The sequence below is a fragment of the Artemia franciscana genome, chromosome 6 (genome assembly GCF_032884065.1).
Source record: "Artemia franciscana chromosome 6, ASM3288406v1, whole genome shotgun sequence".
NCBI lineage: Eukaryota > Metazoa > Arthropoda > Branchiopoda > Anostraca > Artemiidae > Artemia > Artemia franciscana.
In genome coordinates, this window is record NC_088868.1 from 37,701,962 (window position 1) to 37,727,987 (window position 26,026).

At 33.8% G+C, this 26,026-nt stretch overlaps 1 long non-coding RNA gene across 2 annotated transcripts; it reads right to left on the minus strand.

Annotated features, from left to right (window-relative positions):
• On the minus strand, positions 1 to 24,440 carry LOC136028382 (uncharacterized). Of its 2 annotated transcripts, none has more exons than XR_010617824.1 (3): positions 22,389 to 24,440; positions 10,679 to 10,743; positions 1 to 439 (listed from the first exon to the last, which is right to left on the minus strand). It is a non-coding gene; the product is annotated as an uncharacterized LOC136028382 (long non-coding RNA). The 2 variants fall into 2 exon arrangements; XR_010617825.1 differs by lacking the exon at positions 22,389 to 24,440 and adding an exon at positions 12,456 to 12,986.
• Between the last annotated feature and the right edge of the window lie 1,586 nt (positions 24,441 to 26,026).

The window sequence follows — 26,026 nt, forward strand, 5'->3', positions numbered from 1 at the left end:
ATAAAGATTAAATGTATACTTATAGATTATAAAGATTAAATTTATCAGCGAAAGCAATAACAGGAGGGAAAGAAGTGAAACATGAAATTGTAGTTAATTTGGCAGATATAAACAGGAATTGGTTAAAAACATATACTTTTCTTTGCAAAGGATTGGGGAGAATTTTGACAAAAAAGGGAAGAAATTTCGATTAAAGCAAGTAGAAGAAAATAAAAGAACTATCTCAAACAAACAATACCTTTTGTAAATATACTAATTACACTTGGTTTTTTATTCTTCTGGCCAACCGTGTGTTTTGCGTGATTTCTCAAATGTCATAGACACTGAAATTATTCTGACATAATTTATTCCAAAACTAAGACTCTTAACAAATATTCTCAAACCTCTGGCCAATATAAATCGATTATTAAGGCTTGAAAATCCAAAGATGTCCATCCTCCTGCAAAATATAAAGCCATTTTTGAGATAAAATTAATAAATACATGAATAAATAATTATTGCTTTAAAAGATATATTACGTATATATGAGTGCGTTTAATATAATTACCAATTTTATTAGATAAGGTTTTTATCTCATATAGATCAGATATTTAAATAGTTCAATTTATTTGAAATGGTTTAATTTAAGGAAAAATAAGTGATACCGACGCTGTTAATCCGTAATATATGAAAAAGTTTTCACAGAATACGGCTTTGAAATTTATTTAATTTTCTTGGAGCATCAAGAAATAAATTGTAAAAAAATTATTGAAAGTCTTAAAAAAAAGCAAAAACACCGAAATAATAAAATAAAAAGGCTATTAAAACTACTCAAATCAAAAAAAAAAGAAAAACAAGAAAGAGGGCGGAAAAATTCTCGTTCAATGCTACTTTGTATAATCGAAGAAATTTCAATAACATTGATCACCTCGTATAATTTTTCGGTTATTATATCACTAAATTTGAATTAAGAAGCACAGGTGAAAAATTTAAAGTTTGATACTGTTGTTTAATATACTCTTGCTGTTGACAATGCCAGTTTTGTTTAAGACGGGTTTTCTAAGTTGAACAATTCTCACATTTCCCGAACAATTTTGCTGTTTGAAGGTCAGCCCACACATGAATATCGAGAATTTTCTACAAGATTGCAGGGTTTCCTCTTCAGAAAATTCTCTCAACTGGTCCATGAGAGCTTCGATGCTTTTAATTCCCTATCTTGGTGAATGACCCATTTTTGTTATTTTTGCAACTTGGCTCTTATACTAAAAGGGAGAAAAAATCAATCCTTGTGTACACAGGTACCTAATACTTCTTATATGAGATATATCATGTGTATATAACGAATGAGTAAAGTTAGCATTAAATATACCTTATGTACACAAGTGTACCTTATAAGAGAAAACTTAGATCTTCAAAAGAAGGAAACATATGTTCTTCTATTAATTTTAATAAGGATCAGTTCGACTATGGGGAAAATGTTTTCTTTCTTTTTATAAATTTAAAGAGTTTCATAAAAAGATATTAGATTTATAAGGAATTCAACACAATTTGAGCGGGCACAAATTCACGAAAACATGGCAAGGATCTTAATTTTTAGAGCAATGATCTACATTCTTTTGATACTAAAACATGTATTTTTCATATAGGGGGTGACAGCAATTTTAAATTAATACCAAAAGAAGGTTTCTCAAAATCTACAGGTTATTCCCACATCTACAAAATGTACTTTAGCACATAAAGATACTTTTTGGGGGGATTAGAGAATATTATAGTCCTTTCCTTTCGATAATCCCTTTGAAACTAAAGCTTGAAAATTATTTTCACTTGTGTCATGGACACAACTTGAAAATTATATAGTGGGAACCATAACTAAATGTATTCCAAACATCACTTATGAGGTGTTTATCAAACAACCGCAAAAATTTAAAGCTTATTCGGTATTTTTTCCATATCAGTTCTTTATCTGTAAGTAGGTAAAACATAAGGACTTAAACCCTCAGTAAGTCCGAAAATCCGATACTATCCTTCCTCGATTTACTATTATTTCAGCTGTCTTTAAAATAATGAAGGGTGATTTAAGGTAGTTTCCTTAAAATAGGGACAAATTAAGGACCAGCCCGTTCTGGCAATATCATTAGGCCTAATAATGCTTCGCCCACTCAATGGCATTGGATATTGCCAACCTATAGGAAGTCAAAATATCCAATCAGATGGCTATTGAGGTCTCCCAACATACTTAAGCAAGACATCTGTGCAATTACCCCTATTCCTTGAATGGTTAAAGTACCAAACGTTGGTTAAAGTACCGAAACGTAGTCAAGTTAAACTAGTTATAGGGTTTTCACTCATTATTTGAAATGATTTTCCAAAAATTTTCCAAAATATTTTAAAGAAATTTTCCGCAGCCAGCAGCCCACAATACAAGTCAAGCTGAAATGAGTATGGTTGGGTGATATGCTAATATTATAATAAAATTAGGGTATATTTTGAAATAGAGATGCTGTTTCATCTCTACCCTTATATCAGTACTATAATTGTGCAAAGATTGCTGCCTTTAACAATCCCACCTACTTTCCTCTACTCATACTGAAAAGAAACACTGAAGCTATTCTTTCATTGCTATATCAGTTTATACGTCCAATCTCTCATAGCTTAGCTGTGTGTGCATTGAGTCAGAAAATATCAAATGTTATTGGACTTTTATAAAGTAATTGCATATACTCACATCAAGGCATATTTGAGTTTAAATTGAAAATTATTTTAGCCCTATGTTACATGGATTCTAAGGGAAATTTCCTATTCTGATATATTTAGGTATAATAAAAGTATTTATCTTATATCCCAAGCTTTGGAGAAATGTCATTTTTTAAGCTATTATTTAATATTTTGTACATTTAACCAGATTTTGTAATGTTTATTCGTTTCTTACATTTTCTCTTTGACTTTCTCCATCGGAATAGGCTATATCATGTATAATAAATCAACAAAACAATTTCCTATATATATATTTTACTTATCTGTTAAAAAGTATCATTATAAACTTGAAATATTTTTTTCTCTCAGAAATCGATGAATACTTTAAATTTACGATAATTTTTGAATCACTTTATCTACAAATAAAATGGAACATCTTGGTCATAAGGCTTTCTAATCATGAAAGTCAAGCTACAATGATCATTAATATCGTCAAATTATCTGAGGAGAAACAATTTAGACAAAAATTGGCTAATTAAATCATTTTTGACCAATTTCCACTTAAATAAGTCAACAATGAACCTGTAAATCAAAGCACAAATAAATATAGAATCAAATGTAGTTTGAAAATATTTCATGATTCAGAACTGAAGATATATTTGCTCATAGAGGAGGAACTAAAGCAGAAATTTATTCATACAATTGAAACATAAAAAGACTATGTGATTTGTTAGTATGATAGATCAGTCTTTGAATAAGTGAGGCAAAAATTCTAGACATGGATTCCAAATTACAAGCTCAATCTTAAAAAAGAGGGAAAGTTTTTGAGAACTTTAATTAAATCTCAATATATTTAGAGAAGAATTTATGTAAAAGAAGTTGGAAACTAGAATGCAACGGCAGAGAAGAAAGAAAAAGATAGAGACACAGAAACATATTAATTATCTATTTTCAATGAGCAAATTTAGCCTTAAGAGTATAGAAAAGAAGAAAACAGGAAGAAGAACTAGGCATTTCTGTATGAAGAATGCATAACAAAGAGGGAGGGATGTGAAATACTAAGCAGAACCAAAAGGAGTTCCAAAAGGAAGATCAATAGTTATGGTTTCATAAGCTCCTTAGGGACGATAAAACATTGAGAAATAAAATGAAAGTAGAAATTAGAAGGAGAGCAATTGAGAAATGGTAAAGTAAATCGTATGCTAGGATAAGAAATCGTTCTTAGAGAGAACTAAGGGACCAATAGGGACCGTGTCCATAGAAATTTTACCCTACTGCAGCCTCATAGTCATTGTATCTAGAAAAGAATAAAAGGTCTCTGGACAGCTAGAACTAAATCCAGATCAACACCGGAGTCGTATATTCTCTCGTAATAAGCAGATTATGACTTGATGAGCCCGGGGGATCAAATAGAGGCTTGAACCCTTTTGAAAATGCTAAAGAAAGATTAAATCCCCTTAGAGAGCATAAGGAATTATGAACAGTACATTTACTTCAGATCGTGTCAGTAATTTTTACAGGTGTTCTGCTAGATAGCCATGAATATAAATTTCAAACTGACAGGCAATAGAAAATTGTATGCACTGTCTTGGTCTTCTGAACTCCTTCCATTCACTTAAAAGAAATTTCAAATTCTCTTTGCCTAGGAAGTGATCATGCAGCTCGACCAGAATAATTGATTATTTTTCAAGAGCCTTGTCCCAAACTTATAAATTTGACTATTATTCCATTTTAAGACTTTATTCTTTGATATGATTAATAATCATTCATAAAAACAGATATTAATTAAGAAACTAGGACAAAAACCACTGGGTAAGTGTGTTAAGTAAACCTATATCCCTTTATAGGTACGTCATATCGTAGCATAAACAAACACTGAGAAGGTTTAATCAAATGACTCTTCCTTTCAAACTTGCATAGAAGCTTTTGTCTAATTTATTTTAAAATATTCATTTGCAAACTAGGTGTCAACACAAATAAAACAGAATAGAATGTTTAGTGTGATTATTATTTTAAAATGGTTTTTCGATATTTTCAAGAAAATTACAGATGAATGAAGTTCCTTCTTAGTTATTTATGGCAAATAGGACATCAAATCGATATTCTGGTAGCCATATTTGCAGGCTTGTTTAGCAGAACTATTACCCAACTTAGCAGTAGTGGCAAAGGGTCCCTGAGCTTCTCATTGCATAGCAGACAAAAAAAATCCATTGAGTAACTACCAAAAAAAGAAAACCATATCAAAAGAAAAATTCTCTCGTTCATTCTTTACAAATTTTTTGGGCAAAACTGATGAGGCTTAAATTATATAAGTAATTTTTTATGATATTGTTTTTATGTCTTTTGTATGTTTCTTTTTTGCAGAAGGCTCTGAAAAAGTCTGCTTTGCATAGTTCTGTCGTTTTAATACTATTTAATTCGAAAATACTGTGGAGTTTTTTGAAAAACGTTCGACAACTTCTGAAGGAAAAACTAATAGGCTACACGTGCTATGTGATTTCACTCTCAGCTATTTTTTCTTTAAAAATTTAAATCATCTGCAAAAGAGTGCATAAATAACAATTTTTCTCTAGAGTTATATTGGAAATGGGGCCTAGGGTTAAGAAAGTTTCAAGAATGAACTTTATTTTCATCATTTTCACCTTCTTCAAGGGAGTTTCACCAGAAAAGACAGTCAGTAGGGCAGAGAATTATACGGTTTGTGCTAGTTAGCATGTTTTTATAATATTTTATGATGTACCTAAATTACTACTGATATAAGATGGAAGCTGTAAATATGCAGCAACCATTCTGCAGGAAAAGTCCAGCAAAACTATTTAGATTCAAGCGAGGTGTAGATGATAAATTGATTATCCTCTTACACCATTTTCAAAGGAACGACCTCTCAGTGGAAGTTAGAAAAATAATGTGTAACAAGTAATTTTTAGGGTTTCAGGCAAAACTTCACTCCACCTACAGAAAGATCTACAGAGTTGTCAATACATTTGGACCACATGATTCCACGACTATAAAAATAATCAACAAAACTGTAAATCAACGAAATTTTATAAAATGGATATAAGAATAACAGTCATCTATTAACAGTTATTTTTGCATGTACTTTACATATCTATAGATACAAGTACTCAACAATACAGAATTAAGGGAGCTGAAATAAAGAAGCTGTATTAGTATATTTTTCGTAGTTTACTCAAAATTTTCAGCTGTCAAGATTTTGGTCTTTAACCTTATTAATTGTGATATTGTAAACCAGAGACTAGTAAGATCAACACAAAATACTAGGGTATATAGGAGCGCTGTTATTAATGTTAAAGGTTAACATCAGAGTCTAGTATTGTCTAGGTTAATTAAGGTTAATTAATTAATTAATTAGGTTAATAATTAGGGTTAATTTAATGCAGAAATTTAGGAATGGGAACTACCTCCATGTAAGTTATAATGTTGGTAGATTCCAAAATAGGAATTTGACAGAAAGACTCCAGAAACATTTGAATACTAAACTGAAGAGTTTAAAATTTGACATTCCAGAAAATGGATGGAATAATCTTAGGAAAACAATTTGTGAAGTTACTTATGATATACAGTTATTTATGATATACTAGTTTGAAATGCAGCAAGACATATTATTGAAAAAGCTTTATGTTCAATTGAGAAGAAAAGGGGCTTGTACAAGAATTTTCTAACTGATAAATTATATGACATTATAAAGAATTTAACAGAATTAGAAAAGGAATTAAAATATGAACTAAGGAACCGTGAAATGAATACTATTGATAAAATTGCAAAGGATCTGGAAGATGCAAATAGACGAAAAAATAGTCAAATATTTTAATGGCATTTTAAAAAATTGAGAGGGGGTTGTCAATCCAAACTTCTACCAGTTGAAAATAGGAATGAGGCAACAAATAGTGATAAGTAAAGAGTTAAGAGGGATGGAAAATACATTTTGAGAAAATGGTATACCAAGAAAGAGTAGCAGGAAAACATGCCAATGAAAATTAACATGTTTGTGATACCTTCGATGCGGATCAAGATTTGTATTGTGAGGAAGAATTAGCAACAGTACTTAAAAGAATAAGAACTAATAAGGCCCCAGGTGTTAATAGTGTGGTAAATTCATTTTTTTGAAATGGTGACTCTGAAGTTAGAAACAAGTTACTGAAGATTATGAATATGATTTTTGAAAAAGGAAAAAAACCTAGTGATTTCAAAATTAAGCTACTGTACAAGAAAGGTGATAAGAGTGGGTGTGGTAATTATTGAAGCATTAGCTTGGTTTAATAGCTTTGAACCGAAAAAAACATTTTTTATTTTAAATTTGTCAAGAATTACTCTAGTTTCAATTCAACAATCAGATTTGTTTTAACACCCTAAAGGAATTACTGTATTTTATCTATATATATAAAAATAAGTTGTTTGTGTACTGACGTCATGTTTTTCGACTGTCGACTGACGTCATGTTTGTAGATCTTTTTAATTAGATGTCTCAGTAAATGCTAGTACTATATGTACTTTTTTCAATACTAATCCTTTTTTTTTAATTCTAAATTCTTATAATGCACAAAATAATATATTGTATTATATAAAGTTGAAATTAATTATATTGAAAATGTTCAGGAGCTAGTGGTAAATCTTTATGTGAAGTGTGTAACTTACTTGTATATTTTAAATCAACTTCGCAAAGGGAAAATATATTTTCCTTATTCATTTCTGACTAAACATAATATTTTATTGTTGGTAACAGTCTGAGGTCTTGATTTCTTTTAGATGGATGAGTATAATAATAAAGATAGTCTCTGTCAGGTAAATTTTGTGACATTCCCATACCATATAAATTATTAGCATCTAAATACAATATATAATCTGAAGATTTTTGTTTTTGATTAGAATTTTCGTACATTTATTATTTGCTGTAGCATATCTTTTCATTCATTCAATAAAAATTTCTCTTTCAATAAAAATATACATTTCTTTGTCAAAAAATAATGGAATTCTAGCTCTAGAGTGTTTGAGAAAAGGCTTCCCGGGTTATTCCTGGTGCTGAGAAGCTGTGCAATGGATCCAGTTTATAATTGTTGAAACATAAATTTCCAAATTTTTGTCAACATCTGATAGAATAATCACATCACTTTTTATTTATTTTTTAGTGTAATATAATAGTTTTTTAAGTTTAATTAGTTTCCAATTGGATCTAAACAGTTTTATTCTTAGAGATTCTTCTTCAGACATATTTTTCCCTGCTAATCTTGAACTGATTTGAACTGTTTTCTTTTTACATGCTGTGTAAAATGTAAAGGAATACCTGGCCTTAAATTTCATAGATTCAACAAAAAGTCTTTGAGGCATCTTATATCAAAATACATCTGACATATTTTAATGGGTTTTTTTTTAGATGACATAGGACACCATTAAAGTTTTGCATTTGCTTTGCTAAAAATATCTTAAGTAAATACAATCCCTGATGGAGTTTTGTCGATACCTGTCTTAAAATTTATTTGTCTAAATAAAATACATATTGTTTGTGGGACAGAAGTGAAAAATGGGAGCAACTATGACTTGAGTTGTTTTGTTTTGTTTTTTTAATATTTTCTCTTTCCAAATAATTTTTGTTCTCTGGTGACATTTGTGTTCCTTCCTAAGTGGCTGGCACTCTAGGTTGAGAATCTTTTATCCAAGGGGCACAGGTTTAATTCATGGCATTAGCAGTTTTTTGGTTTGGGACAAACATCAGTGATGTGACTCTGTAAGTTCAGCCAGATTGCTTGCGGGAGATTTCAGGCAAACATTACATATAATACCTAGATCAACCCCTGCAGACGAAATGAATGCTTGCCTGAAAAATTCTAATTTATGGGCACACGAAAAAAAATTAAAATTAACTACAAATATGCGTGTCCGATTGCAAAACGATGACTCTGGTCAAACATTTTCAGATCAATTGCTTGCAATTGGAAACGGAAAGCTCCCAGTAGACTCAATTTCAGGACGTATACAACTGCCTGCTGAATTCTGTAATTTAGTGACGTCCAAAAATGATATTTTTTTAAAATCAACAATATTGTTTTGACCAAGATTCGAGACCAGGCAGTCCTTTACAAGTCAGTCGACACAGTTTTGAGGCGGTTAATTATCCATCTTAATTTTTAAATTCCGTGGATCTTTCAGGGTTTCCACCACACGTACTACAACTAAAAATAGGCATACCAATAATACCGTTAAGAAATATCAACCCACCAAAGTTTTGCAATGGCACGAGACTTGCCGTAAAAAAAACAATGGAAAACGTAATAGAGGCCACAAGCTTGACGGGGCCTTTTGAGGGTGAGGCTATTCTTATTCCTCGCATTCCCATGATTCCAACGGATCTGCCTTTTCAATTTAAAAGATAGCAATTCCCAATTCAATTAGCATTTGCAATCACCATCAACAAAGCTCAAAGTCAATCATTAGAAAAATGTGGTATAGATCTTAATACTGATTGTTTTTCCCATGGACAATTGTACGTTGCATGTTCGAGGGTCGGTAAACCTGACAATCTATCTATATGCAGCGACAATTGGACAGCGTAGAAAGTTGTATATTCGCAAGTTTTACGCAGTTAATTTGTATTGTATCTATCTATCTATCTATAGTATCTATCTAGTATATATACAATAAGTTGTATGTGTGTTATGTCTGTTACCAGATTATATCTTCTATATATATATAAATAAATAAGTTGTATGTATTTTTGTGTTGAGGGTTTGCATATGACGTCTGAAAAATAAAGGAGAAAAAGAAAACAAACTAAAATGTAAAAACTGGGAATTGCATAAATATTTCGAAATATTTTGACAATAGATTAAAGTAATTCGAAAACCTTAAAACAGATACTTAAAATTTGAGGTTTATTATAAATTGTTGAGCTTTAGCAAGCTTGGTACGTGAAGATTTTTCCAACTGTCAATGTTAGAATGAAAATTAACAAATTGAAAAACTTTGAAAAAGATAGAATGTTACCAAATCCTACAACAGAAGAAACAGCCGAGGAAGCTGCTCAAAGAGTTAATGCCAAAAGGCTTGCGGCTAAAATAATTTCTTAGTATCAGAAAAAGCAAATGTGCGATCTTGCAAAGAATGCAATTGCCTCTGCCACTACACATAAGGAAAGAGTAAAATATCTAATCACTAAACTAAAAGCAATACACTTCACTTTTTTATGGAGATCATAAGCGTTGTCAAACTTACTGTGAATTATCTGGTAAAACTATCGAATTAAGTGCCCAGGATACTCCAAGTAGCATTTTCCTCTTTCATGTATGTTCTACCTTCGATACCCTGACCAGAAGGGCCGTCTACTAATAAGTAATAGAATAAGCAATTTGGCAGAATATTTTATAAGCATAGTTGCAAAATACAAGCAACTACACAAATAGGCAATTAAGCAGAATATTTCATGACCACAGTTGCACGATACAAGCAATTACGCGAACGTGCAATTTGGCAGAATATCTCATAAGCATAGTTGCACGATACTAGCACCTACACGAATAGGCAATTTGGCAGAATATTTCATGAGCATAGTTCACGATACAAGCAACTACATGAATAGGCAATTGGGCAGAATACTTTATGAGCATAGTGGCAGGATACAAGCAACTACACAAACAAGCAATTTGGCAGACTATTTCATAAGCATAGTTGGACGATACAAGCACCTACACGAATAGGCAAATTGGCAGAATATTTCATAAGCATAGTTGCACAATCCAAGCAATTGCACGAAACAGCAATTTGGCAGAATATTTCATGAGCATAGTTCCACAATACAAGCAACTACACGAATAGGCAATTTGGCAGAATATCTTATGAGCACAGTTGCACGATACAAGCAATTACGCGAACATGCAATTTGGCAGAATATTTCATTAGCACAGTTGCTCAATGCTAGCACATACCCGAATAGGCAATTTGGCAGAATATTTCATAAGCATAGTTGCACAATACAATTGTGGTTTTCACTTGCCTTTTTTAGTCATTCCATTCCAGATGCTTTGGATATTTTTTATTGTGATAAATTGTCTTAATGATCTGAAAAGGGAAAAATATTTCAATTGCATAGGATAGGAAAATTTCAGTGGGCTAATCAATTTAAAGTCCTAAATTAGCCAGGGAAGTGTTTTTTCACTAAAAAATCAACACCTTCTTTGAACTCCAATTATATAGTCCTGTTTTTGGCCCCCTTGAGCCAGTATCCAGGTCCTGATTGTCATTTACACTAAATTTCACTTTTTCTGTGACTCATTTCTTATCAAAATTACTAAAGGGTCATAGTTAAGCACTAGATAAGTCATTGTTAAATAACATGTGCTTATGTATATATAGCTTTTTGCTACTTATTCTTCTCTGGTGATATAATGCTTGATGTAGTATAAGCCAAGAGAAGGACCTGTAGACCTATAGAAGAAAACATGTAAAAAAAAGATGCTTCTTCATAATTTACATAATAATTATAGCTAACATATTCTACATGCAGCCCTACTCTACTTTAGCCCCAACCCTCCTAATATGGAAATCTATAGCTGAAATTACATATTTTCAATTGATTCTGCCAATCTATCCCTCCACCCTAGTACCTGTTAATTGAAGCAACTGTGGCAAAACAAGAACTGGAAAAAACAAGTAAAAGGTGGCAGAAAACAATGGAAATATATAATTTGGGCTATATATTTGCAAATTAGGCATGTTAGGGGTAAATTTTTTGTTATTCATATTTTGATTTACAAATAAAGTGAATAATTGCGTATATTGCTAGCTCAAGTTTAAGTACTTTTTGACCTTACTTAACCTAACAAATTTTGGCAGTGAAAAACATACATTATTTTGTCAAAAATAACCAAAAACACATACTTTAATTGAAAATTTGGCATCAAAGAAGAAGAAAAACAGCATAATATTGTATAATTTATTAATCCAACTTAATTGTGGAAAATCAGTGCTCATAGATTATACAAAATTAAAATAATGGATGAATAATGAAACAGTAGGTTTGAGACCAATGTTTTAAGCTTTTTTATACCCAAAAACTATTTGGGTATATTTTGGTCATTTTCAAGAGCTCAAAAACTTGCAATTGAAGCACTTATTTTGTTTGTAAATAACATAAAAAAGCATCAAGGGGTATGTTCACTTTATTTGTAAATAAAAAAATGAATAAAAAAAAATTACCAATTATTAGTATAGCTGCATGATTTTCCCCTGGGTATGTAGGCTAAATGGAAGGTTACTTATACCTGATCCTGTCCCTACTGTTTTTACTTGGTTGAAAAAATCCAAAGAAAGTTCCCATTAAAAAGGAAAGAGACCACAAGTGAGATTGAATTTGTCATAGCTTGGAGGTTTGCCCCTTCAGTCTGTTTAAAGAAAACAGATTCATAATTGAAGCTTTGTTCATTTCAATCTTCGGGATGATCTACATTTGTTACACTTCATTAAATGGTTGTAAAGGGATACTTTTATTTATTTGTCTTGTTTGTTTTCTACATGATTTTTTAAATCTTTAAATTGATATACATTTCTTACAAATTAATTAGTCATACCATAGTTCCATTTGCAAGTTTTGACCTACTTTGTAACCCTGGTCTCAAAATTGCATATAAATTTATTGAAGCTAGGAAACATAGAACTCATCTCTGTTTAAAAGAAAATGGATGGACATAAGTAGGTTTTAATACACTAAAGTCCTACGGTCATGGCAATTAAAACAAAACAATAAAGATTAACTTTAAAATGCTTGACATTACATAAATATAACATTCACAAAGAAAAACCATTCACAAAATTTTACATTTGTGCTCAGTTGCCAACCTGAGCAATTGCCCTAAATTTTTAAACCTTGCAAAATATTCTTTAGCCACCTCATATGACCTACACTCTTGTCTGTACATCAACAATTTGTTGAAAAGGAAGGACCACCTTACTCGTATTTCTTCCTTTGTACTTATATTTAATAGGTTTAAAAGAAAGCTTCTATGGCTAACTCAGAAAACCAGGAAAGGACAAGGTAGTCCTAAGCCAGGAAGTGCAGGAAGTGCAATCGAGTCTTCATCTGACTTGCGTGCGGAGAGGTGCTGTCAAAATTATATTTTCAATTTTATTTACGCGCGGTGGCGTTGTTTGACATTTGTGTATCTAATCTATGATTTTCGTTTCAAAAATATGAACTTGAGGATTATTTTGGATATTGAATCTCCTCACAGCAGGTAGAGAATTTCTGTGGTTTTTACCCCAGGTAAAGACGAGTTGGTCGGGTTCGAGGTAGTCCTCCTCCCAATCAGCCTAGTACACAACACCTAGTTTTTTCCAAGTTAATTATGACTAAATATTACTGCCCTGAATGTAGAAACCCAGCAACTAGTGGGACAGTTCAGTGCACCAAATACAGTCAATGGTGGCGTCCTAAGTGTGCAAGGATCACGCTTGGAGCAAGAGAGAAACTACTGGTATGGTTGTGCTTAAATTGTGACTTCTCCACTTCACCTTCATTTACTAGCGGTATGAAAATTCCGTGCAAAGTTACGCCACAAGCGAGCCCTAGACCTAGATCCTTTGTCAAAAACACACCCATAGTCACACCAAGGAATTCTAATCCCAAAACTAAGACAGTAACTAGGCCCAGCAGTGAGGATAAAACTCCATGCACGAATTGTTCTGAATGCGTTAATGAAGTCTCAGCTTTAACTAACAGATGTTCCGTTCTTGAGAATCAACTCTCAGCTATTCAAAATGAACTATTACCCTTAAGAAACGCCCACGAATCACTCCAATCTGATTTACGTAACCTTCAGAACTTAACTTACGAAAAAACGACAATTATTGACACCCTAATGATGCAGTTAAATCAGTTGGAAATCCTTTCACCCACGCCGCCCGTGAAATTACACTCGTCTCCCTTTAGCTCTGAAATGAATAATTCTATACAAGCCCCGAGCAATCAGATTTGTAACTCATTAAGTGACGTAAAAAGTGCATGCAGTGTGAGAATGATCCTCGATAACGAGATTCAGGAAAGTGTTAAATTAGCTGACGTAAGGTTAACTGACGAGAATAAGTTTCGTAACATTCAACCGACTGAAGATGAACCGTTAATTGTTTTCGAGAAAATAGTTCAACAAAAAGTTAAGCGCAAGCCCTTAACCAGTAAAGGATGTAATATTATATGCAGGTTTTTTGTGAAAGAGGCTCCCAAATTTAACAAGATATGTCGGTATTTTAATGAAAGTGGTTTCTGTAAGCACAGAAAAAAGTGGCGTTTTTTACATATATGTCCGCGTTTTATTTCGAAAACTTGCAGTAATAATGAGTGTAATTAAGACCACGTTGATTTATGTTGTGTTTTATTATGTACGGAAAAAGAATGTGTTTTCGCGCATGCGTGTTGCGGTACATCAAAAAGACGTAGCTCCAGTCACACCAATCGACAGGAAAATGCTTTTCTGGATCCAAACCCGGCATCAAAAAACTTAATTGGACGGGGGTTACGAATTCAAAAACATCGCGATTACACCTTTTGCGGACCTGCGTGGCCCCCCTTACCAACAATCCCTCCCGTACATCAACATACCCCCAACCAAGCGTGTGTTGCGCCTTCTCGGTCGGTCGGAATGTTTTTTTCCGGATCCACTACCTTAGCAACATCAACTTTTCTATCCCCCACAAAAGATAACGTCCCCGAGCCCCCCGACAGAGTTTCAAATCCCCGTACCTCCCCCCTCCTGTCCACCCTCACAGCCCCCAATGGCGAGGACACAATTTCTTCCGTTTCAGCCGAAATTCCAGTACTGAATAAATTTGAGCCCCTGGTTGGTGTGGGTAATCCTGATGACAGCCCCGCCCACCAGGGAAATAACATATTCTTACAAAGACCTACAACAAGAACATCAAACACCACTAAGGTAAAGTATTATAATTCTGATGTTTTTCCTTCCCTAGGTTTATTTACGCAAATGCTGAAAGTTTAAATTTTGATAAAGTGGCTGAGTTAGAAAGTCTAGCTCAGGCAACAAAGTTAGGCATCTGTCCTAATGGTTTCTGAAGTTCATCGACAAAACCCAGAACTCCTGAAAATAGGTGGTTTTGATGAGTTTATAAAAATACGACCTGATGACCATCTACTGGGGAAAAAAGGTGGGGGAGTTCTTATTTATGCCCATGAAATTTTTAAAGCAGCTAGACTTGATGTCCCTTTTTTAACTGAGTACGACGAAATAATGTGGGTCATTCTAAAACCACGACGTCTCCCCCGGAAATTCACTGGTATTGATCTCTGCGTGTATTATTACTTGCCGGGTCAGACGAGTGAATACCGCCAAGCATTCGTAGAAAAGCTACAACTCAGTTCGGATTTTGTTTTGGGCAAATACCCATCATGCGGAATTTTCATGATGGGCGATGCCAATGAATTAAAGCTCCATCACCTGGACGCCGGAATCGGCCTGAAGCAGCTCGTCAATTTTCCCACAACCAAAGGTGGCACCTCCCTTGACCTAATTTCCACAAATATGCACGAATTTTACAACATACCTACGACCGGGGCTCCAGTTGGAGGAAGTTACAACTTTTCTCTTGAACTTAACCCCACCTGTTCCATTAAAATCGATTACACTACAATTGTAACTATCAGTCGACCAATCACAAGTGAGGGACTTCTGACTTTTGGCCAATGGTTAAGCTGCGAGAAATGTGAAAAATTCCAAGATGCTAAAAGTAGCAACGAAAAAGCTACTATTTTCCAAGAAGCTTTGCTTCATAATTACAAGGCCTGTTTTCCTGAGAAGTCAACAAAACGTTTCTCGTCAGATCGACCATATATTACACAAGAAGTTAAGAAAATGGTAATGGAAAAGAGATGGCTTTTCCGTCATGGTAATACCCAACAAGCCAAACTAAGAAAAGTCACTCGAAAACACGCGAACAAATATGTAGAACGTAAAGTTAATCATCTGTTCGAGTCCAAACCAAGCCAGTCGTACAACCGAATCAAAAGGATGAGGGGCAAGGTGGAAAAGGAGTCGATTTTGGCATTGATGCAGATGACGTCGTAACAGCCGACTCCCTTAATAAACATCTGGGTAACATTTTGCAATCCCTCCCGCCTTTGCTGAGCGTGGGAATACCCACCCCTCCTCCTGAGTCTTTTGATTTCCCTTTGATATCAGAGTCCCAGGTGTTTTTCAAATTAAAAAGGCTTAAAAGAACAAGCATTACCCCTGTAGATATTCCCATTGATCTCATCAAAGCATTTCCAGATTATCTTAGTGGCCCCCTAACACTCCTTTTTAATCAGGTGACAAAAACAGGTGAGTATCCATCAATTTGGAAAAATGGGTTCATTACACCAATACCAAAAAAAGATGCGCCCAATGATTTTTCGGGTGTCCGACCGATCACTATGACACCCATTTTTAGCAAAGTGTATGAAAGTTTTGTTGCAGCATGGCTGAAAGACCGTATTCTGGACAGAATTGATCCAAGGCAGTTTGGAAATATGCCAAACACTTCTACATCTCATTACTTAGTAAGTATAATTGACAGTATTTTGCAAAAACTCGATGAACCAGATTCTTGGATTAATCTTATTGCAATAGATCTAAGAAAAGCTTTTGATTTAATTTGCCATAATATTCTTGTTAAAAAACTTCTTGGACTAGGTGTAGATTCATTCCTTGTGCGTTTAATTGCTAGTTTTCTTTCTGGTAGATGTCAACGGACAAAATATAAGTCCACCTACTCCGACCCACTGCCCATTTTTTGTGGAGTTCTCCAAGGTACCCTCTTGGGACCACTTTTGTTTCTTGTCATAATAAATGATTTGGCAACAACACTGGATGACCGCTGGAAGTATGTCGACGATCTGTCGCTCATTGAATGTTGTCGAAAAAACCTACCAAGCAGAGCAGGTTCATTAATGAAAGATATATGTCAAGAGGCAAAGGTGGACAAAATGACTGTCAACTTTGATAAATCTGTAATTTTAACATTTTCTTTTTTTTAAATCTGCGCCAGTTTTTAATCCACCTATTCCCAGCGCCAGTCACGTGACCGAAATTAAACTGCTCGGCGTTCATATCACTTCAGATCTGAAGTGGAATAAACATGTTGATGGCATGTTAAAAAAAGCTAATTTGGCCATCAGGTCTCTGAAGTTGTTGGCTCGCCATGGAATCCCTGCACCACACCTCCTACGCATCTATTTCTCTTTTATACGTTCCACACTTGAATACTGTCGCCCTGTATGGCATTTCGGGCTGACTAGGGAACAGTCGGACCGGGTTGAGAGGGTGCAATACCGTGCCCTCCTAGTAATCTCAAAAGCCCCAAAAATACCGTACATATCCCTCCTTAATCAGTTTCAACTTCAAACCCTTCAATCTCGTCGTTTAAAACTAGCCCTATCCTTTGGTAATAAAATTTTGTCCAGCCCTATAGACCGAAATATCCTTCCTCCCCAACATCAACCGGCACGGGTAAGGCCACTCAGGGCCGTTGCAGAGCCTGTACCAAAACTTCAACCTGTGACTGCGTCACATGCTCGTTATGAGCTTAGTTTTGTGCCCTCGTTTGTTAAGTTGTTTAATGCTGGGTCGACTTTTTAATCCGGATTATTGTTGTTAATTGTATATATTATAATTTTGTGTATACTTGTTGACTTATTTTCGTGTGTATGTGACAATTATTATTGTTAATTGTATATATTATAATTTTGTGAATGTTAATTTTGACTTGTCGACGAATTTTTGTGTGTGTAGGACAATAAAAACTAATAATCGGCTCTGTCCGTCGAATGTTTTTTAAATAAAATGAATTTGAATTGAATTGAAAAGCTAGGGGCCAGTCATCCTATGCATTTGCATGCCCTTCCTGCTTACTGACCCCTGATTTCTCTAGGTAAGCTGTTAAGTTTGGGCCAATTCTGGCTGAACTTACAGAGTCACATCACTGATGTTTGTCCCAAACCAAATAAACTGCTAATGCCATGAATTAAACCTGTGCCCCTTGGATAAAAGATTCTCAACCTAGAGTGCCAGCCACTTAGGAAGGAACACAAATGTCACCAGAGAACAAAAATTATTTGGAAAGAGAAAATATTAAAAAAAAACAAAACAACTCAAGTCATAGTTGCTCCCATTTTTCACTGCTGTCCCAAAAACAATATGTATTTTATTTAGAAAAATAAATTTTAAGACAGGTATCGACAAAACTCCATCAGGGATTGTATTTACTTAAGATATTTTTAGTAAAGCAAATGCAAAACTTTAATGGTGTCCTATGTCATCTAAAAAAAAACATTAAAATATGTCAGATGTATTTTGATATAAGATGCCTCAAAGACTTTTAGTTGAATCTATGAAATTTAAGGCCAGGTATTCCTTTACATTTTACACAGCAAGTAAAAAGAAAAACAGTTCAAATCAGTTCAAGATTAGCAGGGAAAAATATTTCTGAAGAAGGATCTCTAAGAATAAAACTGTTTAGATCCAATAGGAAACTAATTAAATGTAAAAAACTATTATATTACACTAGCAAATAAATAAAAAGTGATGTGATTATTCTATCAGATGTTGATAAAAATTTGGAAATTTATGTTTCAATAATTATAAACTAGATCCATTGCACAGCTTCTCAGCACCAGGAATAACCCGGGAAGCCTTTTCTCAAACACTCTAGAGCTAGAATTCCATTATTTTTTGACAAAGAAATGTATATTTTTATTGAAAGAGAAATTTTTATTGAATGAATGAAAAGATATGCTACAGCAAATAATAAATATACGAAAATTCTAATCAAAAACAAAAATCTTCAGATTATATATTGTATTTAGATGCTAATAATTTAAATGGTATGGGAATGTCACAAAATTTACCTGACAGAGACTATCTTTATTATTATACTCATCCATCTAAAAGAAATCAAAACCTCAGACTGCTACCAACAATGAAATATTATGTTTAGTCAGAAATGAATAAGGAAAATATATTTTCCCTTTGCGAAGTTGATTTAAAATATACAAGTAAGTTACACACTTCACATAAAGATTTACCACTAGCTCCTGAACATTTTCAATATAATTAATTTCAACTTTATATAATACAATATATTATTTTGTGCATTATAAGAATTTAGAATTTTAAAAAAAGGATTAGTATTGAAAAAAGTACATATAGTACTAGCATTTACTGAGACATCCAATTAAAAAGATCTACAAACATGACGTCAGTCAACAGTCGAAAAACATGACGTCAGTACACAAACAACTTATTTTTATATATAGAAGATATATAGATAAAATACAGTGATTCCTTTAGGGTGTTAACAACAAATCTGATTGTTGAATTGAAACTAGAGTAATTCTTGACAAATTTAAAATAAAAAAAAAATTTCGGTTCAAAGTTATAATTATTTTTAGGAACCAAACTTTTATTAGCTTTAACTCATATAGTGCTCATATCAGTAACGTTGTGCTATATTTCAATGGCAAAAATAAAATTTCAAAATGTTTTTTAATTTATTTTAGGTCTCAGTTAAGGATCAATAAATTTATTACGTAAACTACAAAAATATCTATGGTATTTGAGCAATAATTCTAATTGTAAAATTCAAACTAGAAAAATACAGGTAAATTTTAATATTAATTTTGCTTTTTGTTACTTTCTAGCTTCTTTACACGTTTCAGTGTTTCATTGATATTAAATGCAAAACATGAAATATCAAATTCGTGAAGATGAATTATCTCATGAAATTGTTGAGTATTTCACTGCGAAAAGTGAGTTAACAAAAAGGAATAAGAGAGCAATAGAGCACCATATTGCTACGGTAGAAGAGTTACTTGAAAACGGAAGAAGAGAAGATGAGGTCTGTCATCGTGAAAAGGAAGAAATGTTGAAAAAGATCGAAGAGCTATTGAAAAACGATGTTGAGTTGATGAAAGAGGAAAATGGATTACACCAAGGCAAAATTAAAAAGTTGATAAAAGATACAGATAGAACATATTTTTTTTTGCTCGTTATGAACTTAATTGTGATTGTATTCATATTTGGATTGTCATGGTGGCATTTGAAAAGTGACAGAGATAGAGCACAACAGGCAAATGCTGCTGAAACAGAAAGGAGGTTACTCTTAACGCTCCGTTCAACTGGTATTTCGCTTGCATACACTTTCATTCTCTTTGTAATTGCTATTTTACACCAAAAAACAAAACCAGGCTTGCGTTTCAAAGAGAAAGGGCCAGATTAGGAATGTGCAATTTACGTCAACGAAGGCGTGTCGAGGAACTACCAGAGCAACGCGATACCAGACTTGCTGCTGAAAGATAAAATAAAAAAAGAAGGCGTGTCGAGGAATCACAAGAGCAACGTGAAAACAGGCTTGCGGCTTCAAGAGATAATGCTAGATTAGGAATGTGCAATTTACGTCAACGAAGGCGTGTCGAGGAACTACCAGAGCAACGCGAAACCAGACTTGCAGCTAAAAGAGAAAGTGAAAAAAGAAGGCGTGTCGAGGAATCACAAGAGCAACGTGCAAACAGGCTTGCAGCAGATAGAGAAAGTAAGAAAAGAAAGCGTGCCGAGGAATCACAAGAGCAACCTGAAAATTATCGCATGGCATTAAGGTACAGCCCAGTCGATGATTATAGTAGATGTGTTCAAATCGGGACTATGTCTAAATTTTTTCCCTATTGCAAGGCCTTGAAATTTAATGGTGAAACAGTGGGAATGTGTTGCGCCTCAGGGAAAGTTAAACTTCCTCTAATGGCTGCACCCCCAGAGCCATTGAAGACTTTGCTTACTGGAACTACGTCAGAATCTAATTTATCAAACATCAGAAAATATAACTCATGTTTCCAAATGACGTCGTTTGGTGCCCAAATCGAAAATCAAGATCAATGTATGCCTACTTTCAAAGTAAAAGGGCAAATTTATCATAGAGCAGGGTCCCTTCTACCATTCTCAGGCGAGAATCATAAATTTTTACAATTGTACTTCATCAGTAATAGAAATTCTGAATTGAATACACGTTGCGAAATTTCTCCCAACGTTGAAAGGACAATCGTTTCCCAATTGCAACATCTTTTCCACGAAAATAATAATTTAGTGCGTCTGTTCAAAACAGCCATCGATTTGATGCCTACTGATACGCATAAAATACACTGATGCACCCAAAAATATAGACGTCCACGAAATCAACAATATTGTTTTGACCAAGATTCGAGACCAGGCAGTCCTTTACAAGTCAGTCGACAAAGTTTTGAGGCGGTTAATTATCCATCTGAATTTTTAAATTCCGTGGATCTTTCAGGGTTTCCACTACACGTACTACAACTAAAAATAGGCGTACCAATAATACTGTTAAGAAATATCAACCCACCAAAGCTTTGCAATGGCACGCGACTTGCCGTAAAAAAAAACAATGGAAAACGTAATAGAGGCCACAATCTTGACAGGGCCTTTTGAGGGTGAGGCTATTCTTATTCCTCGCATTCCCATGATTCCAACGGATCTGCCTTTTCAATTTAAAAGATTGCAATTCCCAATTCAATTAGCATTTACAATCACCATCAACAAAGCTCAGGGTCAATCATTATAAAAATGTGGTATAGATCTTAATACTGATTGTTTTTCCCATTGACAATTGTACGTTGCATGTTCGAGGGTCGGTAAACCTGACAATCTATTTATATGCAGCAACAATTGGACAGCGAAGAATGTTGTATATTCGCAAGTTTTACGCAGTTAATTTGTATTGTATCTATCTATCTATCTATCTATATAAAAACGAGTTGTCTGAATGCATGTTTGTTTTTTTGTAAAAAGAGCGTTTACAAATGACGTCATTATTAGTACATAAGGCTTTGTATATGCAAAGACAATGGGAAAGCCAAGAATGTTGTATATTCGCAAGTTTTACGTAGTTCAAAGCACATATATAAATCTATCTATATTCATAGGTGGTACACAGGGATACAACTACAATGGCGCGTAACTAATATGGCGCGTAACGACTTACGCGCACGGGGGGGCTTGGGGGGGGGGGTGAAGCAACTCTCCAACTAGAAGCGCCACCCCAACAGCTAGTATATATATAATAAGTTGTAAGTGTGTTATGTCTGTTACACTATGTCTGTTACGCCAGATTATATCTTCTATATATATATATATATATAAATAAGTTGTATGTATTTTCGTCGTGAGGGTTTGCATATGACGTCTGAAAAATAAAGGAGAAAAGGAAAACAAACTAAAATGTAAAAACTGGGAATTGCATAAATATTTCGAAATATTTTGACAATAGATTAAAGTAATTCGAAAACCTTAAAACAGATAATTAAAATTTTGAGGTTTATTATAAATTGTTGAGCTTTAGCAAACTTGGTACGTGAAGATTTTTACAACTGTCAATGTTAGAATGAACATTAACAAATTAAAAAAATTGAAAAAGATAGAATGTTACCAAATCCTACAACAGAAGAAACAGCCGAGGAAGCTGCTCAAAGAGTTAATGCCAAAAGGCTTGCGGCTAAAATAATTTCTTAGTATCAGAAAAAGCAAATGTGCGATCTTGCAAAGAATGCAATTGCCTCTGCCACTACACAGAAGGAAAGTGTAAAATATCTAATCACTAAACTAAAAGTAATACACTTCACTTTTTTTTATGGAGATCATAAGCCTTGTCAAACTTACTGTGAATTATCTGGTAAAACTATCGAATTAAGTGCCCAGGATACTCCAAGTAGCATTTTCCTCTTTCATGTATGTTCTAGCTTCGATACCCTGACGAGAACGGCCGTCTACTAATAGGTAATAGAACAAGCAATTTGGCAGAATATTTCATGAGCATAGTTGCACAATACAAGCAACTACACAAATAGGCAATTAAGCAGAATATTTTATGAGCACAGTTGCAGGATACAAGCAATTACGCAAACGTGCAATTTGGCAGAATATTTCATAAGCATAGTTGCACGATACTAGCACCTACACAAATAGGCAATTTGGCAGAATATTTCATGAGCATAGTTCACGATACAAGCAACTACATGAATAGGCAATTTGGCAGAATACTTTATGAGCATAGTTGCAGGATACAAGCAACTACACAAACAAGCAATTTGGCAGAATATTTCATAAGCATAGTTGGACAGTACAAGCACCTACACAAATAGGCAAATTGGCAGAATATTTCATAAGCATAGTTGCACAGTCCAAGCAATTGCACGAAACAGCAATTTGGCAGAATATTTCATGAGCATAGTTCCACAATACAAGCAACTACACGAATAGGCAATTTGGCAGAATATCTTATGAGCACAGTTGCACGATACAAGCAATTTACGCGTACATGCAATTTGGCGGAATATTTCATAAGCATAGTTGCACAATACAATTGTGGTTTTCATTTGCCTTTTTTAGTCATTCCATTCCAGATGCTTTGGATATTTTTTATTGTGATAAAGTATCTTATTGATCTGAAAAGGGAAAAATATTTCAATTGCATAGGATAGGAAAATTTCAGTGGGCTAATCAATTTAAAGTCCTAAATTAGCCAGGGAAGTATTTTTTCACTAAAAAATCACCACCTTCTTTTAACTCCAATTATATAGCCCTGTTTTTGGCCCCCTTGAGCCAGTATCCAGGTCTTGATTGTCATTTACACTAAATTTCACTTTTTCTGTGACTCATTTCTTATCAATATTACTAAAGGGTCATAGTTAAGCACTAGATAAGTCATTGTTAAATAACATGTGCTTATGTATATATAGATTTTTGCTACTTATTCTTCTCTGGTGATATAATGCTTGATGTAGAATAAGCCAAGAGAAGGACCTGTAGACCTATAGAAGAAAACATGTAAAAAAAAAGATGCTTCTTCATAATTTACATAATAATTATAGCTAACATATTCTACATGCAGCCCTACTCTACTTTAGCCCCAACCCTCCTAATATGGAAATCTATAGCTGAAATTACATATTTACTATTGATTCTGCCAATCTATCCCTCCACCCTAGTACCTGTTTATTGAAGCAACTGTGGCAAAACAAGAACTGGAAAAACAAGTAAAAGGTGGCAGAAAACATTGGAAATATATAATTTGGGCTATATATTTGCAAATTAGGCATGTTAGGGGTAAATTTTTGTTGTTCATATTTTGACTTAAAAATAAAGTGAATAATTGCTTATATTGCTAGCTCAAGTTTAAGTACTTTTTGACCTTACTTAACCTAACAAATTTTGGCAGTGAAAAACATACATTATTTTGTCAAAAATAAACAAAAACACATACTTTAATTGAAAATTTAGCATCAAAGAAGAAGAAAAACAGCATAATATTGTATAATTTATTAATACAACTTAATTGTAGAGAATCAGTGCTCATAGATTATACAACATTTAAAAAATGGATGACTAATGAAACAGTAGGTTTGAGACCAATGTTTTAAGCTTTTTTATACCCAAAAACTATTTGGGTATATTTTGGTCATATTCAAGAGCTCAAAAACTTGCAATTGAAGCACTTATTATGTTTGTAAAGAACATAAAAAAGGCATCAAGGGGTATGTTCACTTTATTTGTAAATAAAAAAATGAATAAAAAAAAATTACCAATTATTAGTATAGCTGCATGATTTTCCCCTGGGTATGTAGGCTAAATGGAAGGTCACTTATACCTGATCCTGTCCCTACTGTTATTACTTGGTTGAAAAAAATCCAAAGAAAGTTCCCATTAAAAAGGAAAGAGTAAAGAAAACAGATTCATAATTGAAGCTTTGTTCATTTCAATCTTAGGGATGATCTACATTTGTTACACTTCATTAAATGGTTGTAAAGGGATACTTTTATTTATTTGTCTTGTTTGTTTTCTACATGATTTTTTAAATCTTTAAATTGATATACATTTCTTACAAATTAATTAGTCATACCATAGTTCCATTTGCAAGTTTTGACCTACTTTGTAACCCTGGTCTCAAAATTGCATATAAATTTATTGAAGCTAGGAAACATAGAACTCCTCTCTGTTTAAAAGAAAATGGATGGACATAAGTAGGTTTTAATACACTACAGTCCTAGGAACATGGCAATTAAAACAAAACAATGAAGATTAACTTTAAAATGCTTGACATTACATAAATATAACATTCACAAAGGAAAACCATTCACAAAATTTTACTTTTGTGCTCAGTTGCCAACCTGAGCAATTGCCCTAAATTTTTAAACCTTGCAAAATATTCTTTAGCCACCTCATATGACCTACACTCTTGTCTGTACATCAACAATTTGTTGAAAAGGAAGGACCACCTTACTCGTATTTCTTCCTTTGTACTTATATTTAATAGGTTTAAAAGAAAGCTTCTATGGCTAACTCAGAAGACCAGGAAAGGACAAGGTAGTCCTAAGCCAGGAAGTGCAGGAAGTGCAATCGAGTCTTCATCTGACTTGCGTGCGGAGAGGTGCTGTCAAAATTATATTTTCAATTTTATTTACGCGCAGTGGCGTTGTTTGACATTTGTGTATCTAATCTATGATTTTCGTTTCAAAAATATGAACTTGAGGATTATTTTGGATATTGAATCTCCACACAGCAGGTAGAGAATTTCTGTGGTTTTTACCCCGGGTGAAGACGAGTTGGATGGGTTCGAGGTAGTCCTCCTCCCAATCAGCCTAGTACACAGCACCTAGTTTTTTCCAAGTTAATTATGACTAAATATTACTGCCCTGAATGTAGAAACCCAGCAACTAGTGGGACAGTTCAGTGCACCAAATGCAGTCAATGGTGGCATCCTAAGTGTGCAAGGATCACGCTTGGAGCAAGAGAGAAACTACTGGTATGGTTGTGCTTAAATTGTGACTTCCCCACTTCACCTTCATTTACTAGCGGTATGAAAATTCCGTGCAAAGTTACGCCACAAGCGAGCCCTAGACCTAGATCCTTTGTCAAAAACACACCCATAGTCACACCAAGGAATTCTAATCCCAAAACTAAGACAGTAACTAGGCCCAGCAGTGAGGATAAAACTCCATGCACGAATTGTTCTGAATACGTTAATGAAGTCTCAGCTTTAACTAACAGATGTTCCGTTCTTGAGAATCAACTCTCAGCTATTCAAAATGAACTATTACCCTTAAGAAATGCCCACGAATCACTCCAATCTGATTTACGTAACCTTCAGAACTTAACTTACGAAAAAACGACAATTATTGACACCCTAATGATGCAGTTAAATCAGTTGGGAATCCTTTCACCCACGCCACCCGTGAAATTACACTCGTCTCCCTTTAGCTCTGAAATGAATAATTCTATACAAGCCCCGAGCAATCAGA